At 41.8% G+C, this 14,298-nt stretch overlaps 2 protein-coding genes across 8 annotated transcripts in view; one reads left to right on the top strand and one right to left on the bottom strand.

Annotated features, from left to right (window-relative positions):
- Positions 1-3,420, bottom strand: part of RASSF8 (Ras association domain family member 8) — a 102,761-nt gene extending 99,341 nt beyond the window's left edge. For both annotated transcript variants that reach the window (XM_074325909.2, XM_019737627.3), the window contains exon 1: positions 2,821-3,420. The gene's annotated coding sequence lies outside the window, so the exon portion shown is untranslated. The remainder of the gene's footprint in view (positions 1-2,820) is intronic.
- The window catches only part of LMNTD1 (lamin tail domain containing 1), a 387,606-nt gene continuing 376,211 nt past the window's right edge, over positions 2,904-14,298 (top strand). For 4 of the 6 annotated variants that reach the window (XM_074325915.2, XM_088798497.1, XM_088798463.1 and 1 more), the window contains exon 1: positions 2,904-3,044. The gene's annotated coding sequence lies outside the window, so the exon portion shown is untranslated. The remainder of the gene's footprint in view (positions 3,045-14,298) is intronic. The other 2 variants (XM_088798479.1, XM_088798503.1) reach the window with 2 other exon arrangements.

The following is a 14,298-nucleotide window of genomic DNA, read 5'->3' as shown; positions in this document are numbered from 1 at the left end:
GAGTTCAGTTCTGGAGAAGTCTCAGATGCGGCCATTTAGTGAAGATGTGCCAATCACTATATTGAGTGTTCTACTTGTAGCAGCATCCCTTTTAGTAGCAATCCCCTTTTTACAGAAAGCAAACTGTAGATAGATGACAGAGGTTGAAGTAGCATGGCCAGGCTCATTTAGTTCAGAGTGACAAAGTCACACCTGCCACCCAAGTCTGGCTGGCTGGCTGTAGGGTTAGCATTCTTTCCACTATATGGAGTTCTTGGAAACTATCTCTGCACTTTGAATTTTGAAGACTACTTAGGGTTGGAGCAAGCTAGCATGCAAGAAGACTAAACAGGTGATACCTTATTTTTTAAATCCAAATCGTCAAATTTAATGCATAATGTTTTCCAATCCCACTCCCATCCCCACTTCACTTCTACCTGCAAAGAGTTTTGCAATGTTTTGAATACTAGCAAGATATCTAGGAGCTTAACGTTTTATAATAAGTGAGCAAAACCATTATGCCAGGAATTAACCATAATGAAAAGAGCAACGATATCCAGCAACAAATAACATTTTACTTTCAAGTCATGACATACATCCACGTAACACAGATCAATTAATGAGAACTCTAAAATACTAATCATTTCTCAAAATGACCAAGGCATTCAAGTCAAAAATTAATGCAAGCCACCCAGTACAGAAGGCTACAAAAGCCAAGCATTGAGATTCACAGTGAAAAATCGAAACCTTAAAAATATAAATAGGCAAAAAGAAACAACACAACTGCATAGAATTTAAAATCTGCAATCCCCAGATGTCTCAACCAAATGCCAAATTCAGTAAACATTCACCATAAAAACAACTTAAACATTCTCTCTTCTTTTTAACTGCTTTTCCCTGCAGCATGTTGACACTTCAGCAAACTGAAATGCCGTTCCTATCTACACAGTCCCATGATTTGCTCTCTCTCTGGGCTCTCTGATGTTCCCCTCAGCTACTGAAACCCAGATATTAGGCTTGATCAATGAACCCAGAAAGAATTTAATGCATTACTGCCAATTGTGTCTATTATTAAAAGTACTAACTTGAGACTCTTAAAACGACAGAAAATGAGAAAGGGGGAGATTTTTTTTTTAACTGTTATTTATTTTAAGTGTGTTTTTCCAGGACCCATCAGCTCCAAATCAAGTAGTTGTTTCAATCTAGTTGTGGAGGGCACAGGTGACAGTGGCCCATGTGGGGATCGAACCGGCAACCTTGTTGTTAAGAGCACCGTGCTCTAACCAACTGAGCTAACTGGCCACCCCAAGGGGGAGATTTTTGAAAGGTTTTTATCATGTATATTACAAATTACATTTTGTTGGATTTGACCCTTCAATAGAATAATCATCAAATTATGTTCAGTCTCCTTAAAGTGGGGTATGGTCACATAATTTTTATGGTTTGGGGTGAGTTCCCCATCGAGATGAATAAAAGTACCATTAATATTTCCACTAAAAGATAAATACACAAACCACTCTCCAAAATGATAGTGCTGTGTCCTGCATCCAGATTCCTGTGCCCACCCCGCACCTCTCCCTGCAGAGGGTTAGCTGGCATTCACTAGTGCCTCAACCAGGCAAAGAACAGGATGCGGAAAATCCATAAAGAAAGCTTCCCATTTTCTGTTCCTCCATAGCACGATCACCAACTCCTGGCAACACAAAGCTGAAAGACTTAAAAAAATAATAAAACTACCTGGGGTCTCCTATTAGAATGAGTACTAGCTAACCCAACTGTCAGAAAAGCAGTGATATATACATATGTAAAGGTGCTTCCTGGGGATACAACAGATCTAATGAAGAACTGCTGAGCCACATTATACCGGAAAATCCATAAATGTTCGTCCTCGCTGTCACCAGGCTGGAGTAATTTTTTTTAATGCAATGCTTTGATGTATATTGACAGGGCTAACCTGCTGGGTTTAAGTTAGCTATGGAACGTGCCCTGCATATCTATTGACCTTCTAAATCCCTAAAGATCAGGGGCAATACTGACCCGCAATTACATCCGATATTGCACACTACTCAAGATGCCATCTGATGCTGAGAAAGTAGTGGTTTAGCAACACCAGGCGGCTCTATGATGCTAAAATAACAACGAAACACTCGATTACAAACCCAGATACTCGGCTTCTAAGACCCAGTGCCGCACAAGGACCCACATTCAAAGCTCACGTCCCTTAAGGTTGAATCTTAAGTTTTCTGCGATTTACCCTCTAAAGTTTCTAGTTTGCAAAACGTTATTACTTTGAAAGTCCCCTCTTCTGGACCCCCCCCTCCCTAAACGGGTTGGTAGCAAGGAAGAATAGGGACGGAAGAGGGTTAATCGTTCAAACAAAATTTAAAAACCTATAAACCAATCTTTTTTTTTTTTTTTTTTTTTTTTTTTCCAGAAGAAAAAAATAAGCGTTCCACCAAACCGTCAGCCGGCAATCGAGCATCCGATTTCCATTTGGAGAACACAATATTAGAGAAACCAAACGTACATCTCCCTTCCCAACAAAAGTGGCCTCTAAACTACCCTGCCAAGGACACAGGGAGGAAACAGAGAAGCCAGAAACAAGCTTGTACTTTTCAGGCAGACGCGTGTGAGCCGCGGAGAGAACGCGCAAAAGGGAACACAACAGGGAAAAGATGAACGGGAGGAAGCGGGAACCCGCGGCGGGAGGCGGGTGGGGGCAGGACCGGCGAAGACGCCCTAGGTGAAAAGAGGTAAGGGAATCGGAGGCTTCAGGAGGAGGAGGGAGGGGTCCCAGACGCTGCCTAGAAATCACGGCCCCGAAGGAAAGTTAATACTCACTCAGTTTCGCAACTGCGCCGCCCCCGTAGGCCGCTCAGCGGAGCCGGCCCGGGCGCTGGGGACGCGGCGGCGCTGCGAGCTCTGCGGCCGCCCCGCGCCTGTCCCCGGCCGCGCAGCCCCGCGAGCCTCCTTCTCCGGCGTTCCGCGGGCCGCGCGAGCCGCACCGGAGGGAGGCCCCGGCTCCCCGGCGCGACCGCTCCGCGCACCTCCCCGGCCGGCGCTAGGTGAGTTAGGACGCCCCTGGCGGGGCTGCGGGCGTCTGCGATCGCGCGGGCAGCGGTTGCGCCGCAGGCAGGAGCGAGCCAGCGCCGCCGCCGCCACTACCGCGGGCGGGCGAGGCTCGGCGACGAGCCTGGCGGCGGGCGCAGTGCGGGGCGCCGGGCGAGCGCGGGCAGCGGAGTTGGCGGCCGGCTCGCTCTAGCGGCTGGTGTCTGTGGCCTGGGGGCCGGGCTGGGGGCCGGGCGGCTCCGCCCCTTCGCCGGGCCGCGGGCTGAGCGCGCGAGAGAAGCGGCGAGGGGGCGCCACCCTCGGCCGGGCGCTCGGGTTACAGACGCCGCTTCCCGGCTTCCCCGCCCGCGCCTCGCCGGTTCGCCGGCGCCGGGAGAGACATTGTAACGGAACTGGGACGCCAGCGCTGCATTGTGGGAGTTTTTAAGGCGGTGGGGAGTGCGGCGGGGCCGCTCGGGCCCACCGGGCCACGCTCTACCCCGGCCCCCCTAGCGCGGCCCCGCTGCAGCTCGGCCAGCCGCACACACCCCAGCCACCGAGGCATGTGGGCCTGAAAGCCAAAATGGTGAGATGACCGGTACCTCACTGACTCTCACAAGAACAAAATCTAACATAGCCCGGGGATGAGTCTTGTAAAACTGCCCTCTATGGTCCCCCGGGAAAGTGGGAAGCTTTTCCCGTAGACGCTTAAAAAAAAAAAAGTAAAACGCTTCAAATCCCAAGGACTAGGTTTGAATTGCTTTTTATCTTGAGTGGCAGTGATTCAGCTACCCCTTCTCAGCAGCACGCAATAACAGGCAATAACAGGAGATGAAAAACACAGAGAATGAATCAGATGTGAGTAACCAAGTTTAGAAAGAGCTGGGCTCATATTCAGAACCCCTCACCCCCCTCTTACCTCCCTTTAAAGTTAACAAATAGTTAAGTAGGGAAAACAGTGCTTTCATCTAGAAAGGCAGATAATGTCTGTTGTTTTCACTATTGCACCTTTTTTCATGGCATGCAGTTACTCTGGCCACAGGACAGAATTCAGCCTTTGGTCCAGCTTGCGCTCACACTTGCCCACAACTCAGCAACAGCTATTCATTTGCAGGGAGGTGCAGTGAAGATAATGGATGAGATGCAAGAAAGCATTCCAGTTATAAAATGCCCCTTTTAATTATCCAGACACTTTAAAAAAAATCATCAAAAGAAGGGTATTAAATTTGAACTGCAACTTCTTACAGCTCATCTTACTCAGGGCCTGATTTGTTTGTATTGAGTTTGGGTTTTTAGGCCTTTTGTTTCTTTCTCTTGTTTTTTTGACCTTTAGTTACTGCACAGCTCATTGGTTCCTCTACCTCAGAGGTTAACTGAGGAGAGAGAGAGATGATAAGACTCAAATTTGGCTAATCAACATTTGGAGGATTTGGGGACAAGAAGAGCTCTCTATGGTTCGAATGTATAACTTGAATTGTTTTTAAAGATGACTCTGTAGGGCCTACATTGTCTTCTCGTAGTTTTCCAGCCTTAACGTTAACATTTCCTAAGCTCTCATTCCCTTGTCAACCTTTCACTCCACTGAACAAATTCAGTCACCACCTAATTGCCAAATCTAATGGAAAATTTTAATCTCTATCTTGTGCCCTTTGGCAATGTTGACCTCTCCCTCCTCCTTAGAACTTTCCTCTTTTTTTTTTTTTTTTTTCTGTGATAGTCATCCCTGTTTTGTGGAGGTCTTGAAACGGGCCAATGAAGCAGGCAGGAGTGTGGCTCTTGTTAAACCAGGATCCAGGATCGGACCCAGTAGGAGAACCTTAATCTGGAAACTTAATCTGCTCAGGGTCCTGACATGAAATTTATCATACATCCAGAAGTGAACAAGTTGACTGACTCATGACAACCAACTGTCATGTGACCAGCATTTAAATCAGGATGAAATTTACTATGATTGAATACCCATGCCCACTATTTAAGAGAAGCGCTTACTAGGATCCAGGTACCTGGGGAGGTAGCCCCACTTCCAAACCAGCGTGTGTCTTACTGATGGCTGCTGCATTCAGTGGATTTACCCCTGTTCAGTCCTGGGTAAACCCAGGAAAATCTCTTCCCTACCTCAGCCCCATGTGGTTAATGCATTCTTTCTTCAGTGTGTAGTGCAATTTGTTTTAAGCTTCCTTAGCTAAATCACATCCCTGTTAAGCCTTCCTGAGATCACACCAAATGTCCTTGACAGGATTTGTAAACAACCCTTATTTATGGTTTCTAATTATATTTCTAGTTACGTTTCTAACTAAAAATCTGTGAGTGTTCATGCACTCCAAGCCCTGTGACATAATCAGATTTGGTTTTTAAGAAAATCTGAGAGGATAGAAAAGAGAATATCAAGGAACAGAGACTTCCTTGGAAAGGAAGTAAGAATACAGAAAAGAGAGTACCAAGGAAGAGAGACTTACGTGGAAAACAATGGGAATGAATGGGGGTGAGGGGGTGGACAGCACCTAGAGGTGTATTATTATTTATAATTAGTTTCCTATTGCTAACATTAAAACGTCGCCATAAACTTAATGGCTAAAAGCAAAAGAATGTTATCTTACTGTTCTGGAGGTTAGAAATCAAGCTGTGGGCTGTGTTTTATCTGGAGGCTCTAGGGGGAGAATCCTTTTCCAGCTTCTAGGTGACACCTGCATTTCTTGGCTTGTGGCTTCTTCTCCTATCTTCAAGGCCAACAGCATAGCATCTTCAAATCTTTCTCTTTGTGACCTCTGCTTAATGATTGAGGGCCCATTTCTGGATAGGCCAAGAAAACAGGAATTGGTGTAGGTACATTTTTAGGCATATATGTTGTGAACTGAATTGAATTATTTGCAGGAAGAGACGACTGTTGCCATTACTAGTCAAATCGTCATTGGGATAACTTATTTGACTATAAGATTGTGGAAGTGGAGACTCATTAGTTAAATTAAACCATGGGTCCCTCCAGAGACCCAAGTAATTGAAACCCAAGGTATTAGCACACTAAGAAAACCAAGTTCACATCTGCAGTCCCTGGGGATATATCCCTTTCTCTGGAAATCCCTCATAAGTCGTATTGCCAAGTTTGACAAATGTATTCTAAACCAGCATTTCCCAAACCAGTTCACCAGGGAACACCATCCTGTAAGATGAGATGCTGGGAAGAGAGTTGCTCCATGCTTAGAAACGGTCCATGGAACAGTTGCGACTATAGTTTAGGCTAGCCAAGAAGCTTGTCAGTGGGTCAGATCCATCAAGGGCATAGTGTTGGGAAATCGTTTCATGAGGAGTCCAAGGGAGGAACAAACATTTTGTCGCAACAAATAGGTATGTGTGCTGGGAGCAATAAATTATGGACTTCTGCATATAACTTATCATTTTCTTTATTATCTAGCCCCACCTATCTTTCTTCCTTTTCCCTACTTCTTTCCCCACTGTGTGTTTCACCCAGACTACTTACAGCCTCCTAACCACTCAAATCGTGACTCAGGAGACCAGTTCTCAGTTCCCTTACCACATTTCCCTGAACTTGCTCCTTTACTTGTAGAGCCCTAAAATCAAGTGAGGGCTGTGTCCCATCTGGAAGCTCTAGAGGAGAATCCATTTCCTTGACTTTTCCAGCTTGTAGACGTCACCTGCATTTCTTGGAGCCCTGACTAACATCCCCATCCACACCCCTACCCGCTTCTTGAAGCCGGGGACTATTTTGTATCCCCCACACCTGACACTGGGCCTGGCTCAGACTGCAAACTCAATTAATATTAGTTGAAATAACAGTTAAATGAATATATGGCAATATAAATGGAATAAGTTAATGCCATCTACTCACCTATTATACTTTTCTTTCATCTTCTTCCTTCTATAGCTAGCAAAGATTTCCATTTTCTTTAGTTAACAAACATAAAAAACATAATAAATTTGGTTCTGGGATTACAAAAATTATTTTGACATAATTTCAGCCTTCCATGAGCTCACAGTTCATCTAAGGAAACATATGCTAAAAAAGACAATGAGGCAAATAATGCTAGTTGCCTAGCCCATTCCCTTTCACCCCTTATTTCTTAGTAACAAAAACCTGATTTTGTGTCCAGTGTAAGATTTCATTTCACAATCTTCCTTGCAGATTGGGGTTACTAAGTATAGGTCAATGGTATGTGGATGGAAGGTGTTGTATGGACTTCCAGGAAAACTCCTTATTTGTGTGTCTGGTGGTGGGCTACTGGGAGGACTGACTACTGTTCTTGCTTGGAACATGGATGTGATAGCTGGAGTTACAGCAATAATTTTGTGACATAAAGACTACCCTGCAGCCCGAAGTCATATGCTAAAATTTGTACAAATGAGATCATTTAGAGTTATTCAGCCTATCTTACCAAATCTTCATTTAGTCACTATTAGTGATAAGTTTGGAAGGAAAAGGAAAAGAAACACTAATTTTTTCCTTTCAATATTGGTGTGGAAAGCAAGCAAATATTATTTCTTTCCCATTCCTAATGAAAATTTTACATACATACTAAAACACTGCAAAGACCTGTAAATATTGTGATTTATTTGACAACGTAAAGCGGCTTTTTAGAAACAACCAACAGTTCTCAGATCTGTAGAAAATTTTAACTCGATGATAGTTTCTTCTTAAAAAAGAAAATTACCAAATCATAAAGAACCTCTTAAAAGACCCTCTAATAATTTTATGGGACATGAGGGTGATAATTAGTATATTTTATTAAACAATGAAGTATAGTATGGAAAGAAAGTATAAACTGTAAATGGAAACTATAACAGGTTATACCAAAAGGAATACATCCAAATATATTCATAAGTAGGATTTAACATATGATTGGGTCTTTATTTAGGGAGAAGTTTTTTGAGAGGATAATCCCATGAAAATGAAACAGTCTTGTTTTTTGTTTTTGTTTTTCATTTTTTTATTGTAGACTAGAAGAATGGATTTAGTCAGCTGAGATTAACTATGGGGGACTCTACAAGATCCTGTACTAGGATCAGTAATTGGGGAAATGAGTGAATGTGGTACCTGATGTTATAAATACCTGGAGTAAATTCTGGTGTCTGGCAGTCTTTCAACTTGAATGCCACTCACCAATTTCCCTACGCTTCTGTAATACTATAATTGAGGTTTACAGTGATGACCCTGATATTCATATCAGACTTCTGAATCATAGCGGAAAGATTAAATTATCTTCTGCTTTGCCTTCATGTATTTAATCATATTTTTATTAATTGCAAACTGGAAATCTGATCTGTTTTATAACACTGCTAGATTAACCAAAGCCTTCTTGTTAGGGACCTGGCCAACCACAATAGCAGAGTTTACAGTTCATGGGGGCGGGGGGTGGAGGGGAGCGAATGCAACAGCTGATTAAAACTGTGAGATTTATATGATAATAGCAAGAATAATTATTGCAAAATAATTTAGAATCATCCAGCCACACTTTTAAGAATTGTAACAAATATATTGATTAATAATAAATGCCACATAGTTAATTCTTTCAATAAGTATAATATTCTGTAATATAATCATATTCTGTAGTTAAGAGAAAAATTACCGTAGCGCATGAATAAATCTTCATTTCAGATTTGATAGAATAGGTCTAGTAGTGTCATCTAGAGAGTAGATCTTAGGCTGAAGCCCAGGAATAGTATAAATTAAGTTGGGTTATATGTTCAAATTCGGTTTAGGGTCCTGTCAAGCTGCTCTTCATCTCATCCATGGTCTCCCTAGAGACATATTGCTCAGGTGGCAATGGAGGATCTCTAATAAACATGGAGCATGTGGTTCTTTGAACCCCAGCATTGATTGGCAGATCTGGATGCCTAATGGGAGTCCCCTGTCCCTGTGTATCCACCCTGTGTGTTTATTCCAAGAGAGCTACACTTCCAGGTGGGACTGCATTGTTCTTATGGCAAGGGCTTACAAAATTACCTCAACTGCACACCTACTTCTAACATTTTGAGTATGTGAATCCTAAATTAAAATAATTGGTACCATTGAAAGAGAAGAGATATGGCAGAATAGACTTGCTCCAGGTTCTAATAATGACCCAAATAGCAATTCAAAAACCAACTAAAAAAAATCCAGAAAAAGAATTTTGATAAGGCTTTAAAATAGATTAAACCAGGAACACAATAATCAGTGAATATAAGTCTGTCATGTAATTTTTACTTTATTCTGTGACTTCACTCTGGCATTCAATTTCTAGATCAATTTCTGAGCATTGGTTTCCAAAAAAAATCATTATCCTGTGAGCTCTATGAGCCACTGGAGCTTTATAACAAATAAATGAACAAAGAGTGGATACCCTAAGAAGAAATAGCCTCATGTTAACATGTTGTCCTCAGAACTGAGAAGTCCATGTACTAATAGGGGTCATGACAGCCTATCAAACGGAAGGAAAAACTGTACAATACTCCAGTGATTCTAGACGGAAGTAGATAATCAATTCAGCCCTGGGTAGTTTCAGAGAGTAAACCAAGAAAAGGAAATCTTTCTTCTCCTGGGGGCAGAAACATTTTTTGTTTCTGTGTCATAATTTTAGCACCTAATGTTTCTGAGGAAGTGTTGGTTAAGACAAAAACAGTGGATCTTTGAATTAGAATCCAAGTGTTAGAAAGTAATCAAAGATGGAGTAGCACGTCAGTCTTGCTTCTCTTGTAATAAATAAGTAAAAATGATTGTACTGTGGGGTCCTTGTAGGTAAGAGACCTAGTCCTATCTGGCCGTTTTGTGCAGGGGCAAATAAGGGGATAAAAAGAAGTCATTAGAAAATTAAGTTTACCAAAATAAGCAAGGCAAATTGAAATATGGGACCTAAAATTCTAGACCGTGGCAATCCACACCCTAGACTGGGTGCTATACAGAAAAAGGAAACCAGTGGAGACCCCCTGGCAGTGTCAGTCAAGGCAGGTAATTTCATTTACTGTCTTTCCAGTAGGCTGGGGTTGGACGAGGGAAGAAGTGGTGATTTGGATGAGGAACTACATACTTTGCACATAAATATTTTACTGTGAGAACTCAAGGACATCCTTAGGATATATTTTAGAGATAGTGTGGGATTCACATGAATGATTAAAATTCAAGTTTCTAACATTGAGAGAAAATAGACTATAGATGATCTCCCAATTTTTTTTTACTATAGGCAGAAAGTACTATACCGTGTTTCCCCGAAAATAAGACCTAGGCAGACAATCAGCTTTAATGTGTCTTTGCAGGAAAAACTAATGTAAAACCCAGTCTCATTTTACCATAAGACAGGGTATAATATAATATAATATAATATAATATAATATAATATAATATAATATAATACCAGGTCTTACATTAATTTTTGCTCCAAAAGATGCATTAGAGCTGATGGTCTGGCTAGGTCTTATTTTCAGGGAAACACGGTAGGCAGAAGAGAAGATGCATTGGGAGGTAATATGGGTGCAGGAGAGGTTTGAAAGGCTGCAAGTACTGGATTATAACCCCCCTAGGACATGGACAGTGTCTTGGAGTTCTTCAAACCCACTCTTCAGTAGCCAGTTCAGTAGTTACTATGCATGTCAGAGGTGCCTGAGTGAGTCTTTTTGTTAGAAAGCAAATTAATGCAGTTTTCAGAGCTCTCTTGAGAGACCTGAGCTTGAGTGGGACTATTATCAAAAGGATAGAATATTTGCTAATGCATTCAAGTCTTCTAATTCTGTTTGTCAGTTTTTAACCCTTCTTCCTCTTCCTGGCTCCCCTAACCCCACCCTTGATGTCAAGAGAACAGAGCACTGTGGAAGGCTCCAGGCAAACTGTGAAGTGTGTGGATTAGCGTCTAGAGTAGGCACAGCAGTGCTGGCTTCGGTGCAATTTATTTAATCTGTTTGGGCCTCAATTTCTGCGTGTGTAAAAAGGGATGATGATAATGAGTATTTACCAAACAGAGTGGCTGAAAGATGAACTGTGTCTGACCTAGAGTAGGCCTCAGTTCAAGTTAACTGTAATCTTTTTACTGAAATCAAAGGCTTCAGGTCTGAGGTCGGATCTTTTAGTGAGAACATTTCCCTTATGTTGTGTCTTATGGTGGGATACGAAGTGGGGCTTGAGAGCGGAAACCCCCTCCTCTCAGTTAGCAGGGAAGAGAGGGAACTGGATGCCCTGGTGATGACTCAGAAATGAATGCGAGTACCAGTGCCAGCTGCAGCGCTTCGCTCCCAGGTGGGTTAATATTAGACAGAAAAGTTTCTTTATGGACTTTGTTTTTGCTTTTGGTCCATTCTGCTGATAAACATCCTCACTCAGAGTTTATTACTGCAAATGAAAACAATAGTAAGCCAGGCATAGATAGATAGATAGAATCTATATCTATATCTATATCTATATCTGTCTATCTATCTATATGCATTTTATTTAAAATCTGAGCCCAGGCTTGTTGTTCTGCATGAGAATTCTGTGTGGCACGGCAGGGGCTGAGTAGGGGAGTAACACTGACAGGTTTCTTGGTGCTGACTGTGAATGCCTGTTTGTCACTTTGTAAAGTTGGCTTAGGGTAGTCAGGTTGTATAGGAAAACCTTCTTAAGAGTCACAAGGCAGCTTTTCAAAAACTCTTTAGAGCTGGACGCAGAATTTCATTTCCTCACCCCATCCAAGCTGCCTTTAACAGAAGGAAGCAGAGCAGCTGGGAGATACCTGTTCAGGGCAGTAGTGCATCGGCCTGAAGCAGTATACTCCATCTTCCAGTAATCCAAGACTGCCAAGAAAGTTCTCTGTCACAGCACAACTGAAACTGAAAAACTTTGAATTACAGTTTGTTGAACTGGATGCAGTCCCTTCGATTTTCAGTTGAGGAATCAAATCCAGAGTTATCTAGGTACCTGCTCAAGGTAATGCAACTAATTCGGCTCAGACTTCAGACTCAAGACAGAGTACAAACAAACCTGTGTATTTGAACTTTGCACCATTTCTATCCCTTGTCTCATCAACTTTTATCTCCCTACACAATAGTTACAAAGCAGTAAGTTGGAATAAGAGAAATCTGTGAGTGAAATTGTGCTGACATGTTTGGGGTTGTATTAATATTCTCTGAAACCACAAAAAGCATTTATTAAGTCGTGTGCAGCCAATTTGAGACGTTATGCTTAATTTCAAAGGATGCTTTCATTTTCAGAAGTTAAAGCAATCTTTGTTCCACATTCAGGCTTTAAAGGCTGGGCTCCCGATACCCATGGTGGTGGTTGATTGTGGCTGGTGCGACGGTTAGATCAAGGACTGCTTCGAAAGCAATTCAAGGCAGCTTTAAGGAGCTCAATGTCTTGTCTCTCTGATTATAGTACGTACAGTTGTCAAGTGAGAGAAACGACTATTCCCTTGGTGAGTTCCATAGTCAATGGGCTGACAGCAGTCAGTCAGGCTCGCAGAGAACAGCCCTTCACTGTATGTAAGACATAGGACTGACCCCCAGATCAAGCTGCTCAAAATTGCCTTTTTACTCAAGATAAAGCATCTTCAGAAGTTATGTTGTAAGCAGTGGGGGAACTGTTAAGTTGTACTGAAATAGAACAGGTAGAAAGAAGCAAACGAATGTGTGCTTGAAAGATGCAAGGAGGCTTATACTGGATATATCCATCGGGGCCCTGTTCAGATGTATCTTTTCTGCCATGAAGATTCTTCTAATCTGTATTTTGGTATGGTTTTCCTTTTCTTAATTTTAAATCATTAACTTTCTTTGTGCCAATTAAAAAGAAATAGAAGTCAGTCACTGCCTAAATTCCTCTCTGCTGGTGAACGTTCTTTCTCTCCACCTGGTCACTAAGAAGCTGCCTCTCCTAATCTAAGACCCTCATTGCAGGCAGTAATCAAATTCCTGGAGGTCTGACCATGGAAAACTCAACCCCAAATTGTTTCCATCCTTCTTCATAAGAGATCATGCATATGCCAGTTTTGGTTTCTTTCCCCACCCTCAACTTTGTCTTTCCCTCTGCTTATCTTTCTTTTTGTATACTTGTAGACGTGAGCTAGCTCCTGAGACTTTTCCTCCCTTCCCTTCTGTCTCCTGTGGATGAGAAAGGGGATTCTATGGCAAGTAACTTCAAAAGTGATGTGATCTGATCGTAAGTTCCTAACTGGGCAGGTCAGGGTGTGGGTAGTCACGCCCTAGGCATAGAACTTCTTTACTAAAAGGCTTATCTTTGCCTTAACCCAGCCCTGTCCATTGTTTCTGTGCGTGTAGGTCAACACACCTTTGAAATGCACCCTCCTTCTAATACCTGACCACCCTTTCAGATCCCACTTTCTAAAGTCTGCAAGAGAGCACATCACCTTAACTATCCCATAATCCGTCTTGCTTTCTCCCACCTTCATGTAATCTTCTTTACATTCTCTCCTTAATCTCAAACGCATAAAAGAAACTACAAACTGTTATTCTCAAAAGCATTTATCTCAGTCTGTTGAGATCTTGTTTCCAGGTGTATCCTGTGTTTGGCTCAAAGAAATTTTTATAAATATTCTGTGCAGGTTTGGACATTCTTACGTCGACACTCCCAACTCTTTCCTGGCCACTTTATAGAAACCTGTCCTCCTACACCTGTTTATTATTTTTTCCCTTCCCATTTTGATTCAAAAATTTACCTGTAAAGCATGGGTGATGAACATATTCATTTTGCTTGTGATAAACCTTGAAGGAAGAAAAGCAAAGCCCATACTTTTTGGTGTGTGTTCGAAGAACCCCTGCCAGAATACTTCTGAAAGTTCATTTTGACTTTACATTATTCATTTCCTACTCCCCACCATATCCGTCTTTAATTAAACTTAATTTCCCTTCTTAAAATATTTTTTAAAATTATTTCTAACCAATAATTCCATTTTAAGTGCTATAATGCTGTACTGTTGTCCACTATTTTTTATTGCACATATGCCACGGGAGGTAAATGAGCCTTTTGAAATAATTTTGGAACCTTGCCATTTTTCGAACATTGTTTCTACAAGTAAATGAATTCCCAGCTTTTAAAACATGATTTATTTTAAGTTGGGTATTTCCTCTGTGTGTTTGATAACAAAAATCTTTTTGATGTGGTAAGATAAAATAGGAGAACTGCCTTGGTTTTTTACCTTGTTGAATATTTTCATAATAGAAAAAAAAATGAACGTGTTTATCTCTTACTTTTTACTGTGCTTGTATAACATTCTAGAGTCCTTGCAATGCTTATTGTTGGTTATTTATAGTTTTTCACAGTCAGAGAGTATATGGAAACTGTGGATGGCCGTGGTTTATGTT

This window comes from Rhinolophus sinicus, chromosome 1 (assembly GCF_057876585.1).
Source record: "Rhinolophus sinicus isolate RSI-liver-muscle chromosome 1, RSI-T2T, whole genome shotgun sequence".
Taxonomy (NCBI): Eukaryota; Metazoa; Chordata; class Mammalia; order Chiroptera; family Rhinolophidae; genus Rhinolophus; species Rhinolophus sinicus.
Note: the sequence above shows the minus strand (reverse complement) of the source record. Positions and strands in the feature narration are given on the sequence as shown.